A 3,060-nucleotide genomic window follows, 5' to 3' on the forward strand; every position below is an offset into this window, starting at 1 on the left:
TCGCCGTTTACCTTCACGTGGCCATTTTCCTGCGGGGCAGAGAAAGCGGGAGGTCACTGAAGGGGGCCTGGGCCTGTCATCCCCGCCCCCACCCACTCCAGGACCGGGAGGGACTAGCGTCCACCGGGGCCCCTCTGGTTTTGGAGACCTTCTCCTTCATGGGGAGGCGGTATTGGATGCCCAGAGGAGAGTTCCTCGAAGACCTGGGGGCAGTGCTGTTTGGGATGTCTAAAGGAACTGAGGAAGCCTCGACTACGCAATAAATGCCCCCGAGGCCTTAAAAGGGCCGAGTCTGAAACATGAAAAGCAAAGGGTAGCCCATTCCAACCTTCGCCTCAAGGGCTTTGGGATAAAGGAGTCACGTAATATATGATACGCCAAACGCCCTTTGGAAGGAGGCACAGAGCCAGAGCGGGTGATCTGCGCCTAGGTTACACATCCCCCTTTCTCCCTAAACGCTAAAGGCGCCTTCAAAACACCAAGAACTCCCAGGGGTATCCCAGCGGTCCAGCCAGAAGTTGCCTGGGCTGCGCGCGCAAAGGCCCTACGCCCGCCAAGGGCCTGGGGTCGGCAGGGGGCGCTGCGGCTCCACGGCGCGGAGCGGGGCGCGGAGGGGCGGGGCGGCCGGGCCCCCCCGCCCTGCCGGGTCGGGCCCTGCCTGCTAGCCAAGGCGCCCCCAAGCCCGGATAGCGCAGCGCGGAGTCCGCAAACAAAGCTCAGGTGGCATCCTAGTCTGGATAAAACTAACAAGGCAGGGGGAAACCGATTATTTCAGAGGTCTCGCCTCTTCTTCCACGCCCACCTTCGCCAGTGATTCTGCGAAGCCCGGGCGCGCCCAGGCGGCTCATTTTGCATTTTTAACGGGTTCAAAGCCTCTTGGCAGAGCTTGCCGCCGAAGCAACACGGCCTCTGCTCTAGGAAAAGAGGCGTGGTGGGTGCCCGGTGTTTGCGAAGCAGCCACCCTTGGCCGACCTCTCGGGCCCACCCAACCGTAGCCATCCGCCTGGGTTCGGGCATCGCAGGGGCAGCCCCCGCAGTGGTCCAGGCGGCGCGCACAGCAACAATCTCGACCGAAACACAAGAACTGCCTCTGGTTGACCATCTGGACAGGTTCTTCAAGGACCCACAGAGTCTTCCCACACTAGGGAGACCATTTAAAAGTCAGATGGGTGTGTAATTCCAGAGACAACTACAAATAAAGATTTAGAACAGTGGGAAAAGCCCACCGAAAGGTAGTGAAACCCTTCTGCCCAGCTCCAGCCAGCCAGCCAGCAACCTTTCCAAGAACCCGGGGCACGCTGCCTCGGCATACAATAAGACAGCCCTTCTTCCCTCCTCGCCTTTCTCCACCGCCATCCCTATTCGCCCTCCCCCCGCCCTTCCCTACCCACATACACAATCACACCAGTTCAGAAATCTTGAAGGCGACCCAGTCTCGACAACAAACACGAGAGACACTCAAATACCTTTGTGCCCACTAAACACAAATGCAACCTGGCTGGGTGCGGGGGTGTGGGGTAGCACCTAGCTAGTCACGTTCTGCCAAGCTCCAAACACGCCATTTTAGACGATTTATCATTCATTCCTCCCGTCTACACAAGAATCACCAGGATTCTCCGGGAACCACTACTTTGGAGTGGGGGGAGACCCCACCTATAAGAAATTGACAATTTAAGCTATCGATTTCCATTCAACTTTCAGACTGGAATCTGGTCACGGTCCTCTCCGCCGAAGGCGCTTCGGGCACGACCAGAAGGGAAGGGGAAGCGTCGGGACTAGAGAAAGACACCAAAGAAATAACCAGAACCACAGGTAGAATTTACCTGCCCATTCGCTTTAGAAGGCGACGAGGCCACAGCCGCCTCTCCAGGCCTCTCCGCGGCGGCTTCTCCCTTCGCAGCGGTCTTGGAGAATTGGGCACCCATGCTGGCTTCTTCAACAAAGAAACTCAACAGATCCAAGGGGGGAACAAAGAGCTTCGGGTTGGTGTAACGACGGGGTAAGCAGTAGCGGCGGCGGCAGCAGCAGCGGCGGCAGCAGCAGCGGCACACACACCGGAGGGAGGGGGGAGTGGGGGTGGTGAAGAGGACAGAACAGAACCGATTAAATACACTCCGGATAAAAAAATTTTAGTCGAAGAGATCAAAAAGCAGCAGCGCAGGAGGGAGGGAAAAAGGGTGGAAAAGTCGAGCACAAAAAAAGGAGCCCAAGTGTAGTTTTTTTAAAAAAGAAGTAATAAAAAAATCCCAGATTTGTAGCCGCACTGTAGACAAGAGGAAAATGGAGAAATCTCCCTGGTTGCTAATAAGATGCGGGGTCCAACGCCCAAGTGCACAGATGAATGGGCTCGCGGGCGCTGACGCGGCCCCCGCGCGCGCCGGCCAATCCGCGCGCCGCACACAAAGCAGGGGGCGGGGCCTGCGCGCCCGGCGAACAATGGAGCCGCGCTTTGCAAACGGTTTGAAAATCAGCCTCAGACCGAGAATTAATGTCCTCCAAATAAATAAATCAATTAAAAAATACATGCTTCTCGCCTCCCTCTGCTTGAAAATACTAATGCATTACTTGATTGGCTTGCTTTGTTTGTAATTAATTAACGCGGGAGGGGTGGTACTTGTGGATGGGGGCGGAGAAAGCGTTAACTTGACTCGCTTTGACTCTGGTCGGTCTATATCCGTGTCTGCCTCCCTCCCCTCCCTCCCCTCCCCCATCTTTCCCGTGTGTTTCTGTGTATGTGTGTATGTATGCGAGTTTTTAAGACAATGGTGGGGATATGTGTGCAGCATGTTTTCTGTCTCTGTGTTCCATATTGGTTTCACAGATACTGCACAGGGTTTGTTTTTCTAACGGTTGCAAATGTGAATTAGCCCCAAATTGAAAGGTATTTAAACCAAGAAGATCGAATTTCATCAAACGAGATCGCGAGTTAGAATTAGGTCTGTAGGCCAGATGTAGAAAATGCAAAAGCAGCAAGCAGACGAAGCCACACTCCCTTCTCTATCCCACACTGGCATGAAATAAAATATTTCGAGATTGGCCTGCGGCGCTCATCAACCCCCC

The sequence above is a fragment of the Neophocaena asiaeorientalis genome, unplaced genomic scaffold (genome assembly GCF_003031525.2).
Source record: "Neophocaena asiaeorientalis asiaeorientalis breed wild unplaced genomic scaffold, Neophocaena_asiaeorientalis_V1.1 scaffold125, whole genome shotgun sequence".
Taxonomy (NCBI): domain Eukaryota; kingdom Metazoa; phylum Chordata; class Mammalia; order Artiodactyla; family Phocoenidae; genus Neophocaena; species Neophocaena asiaeorientalis.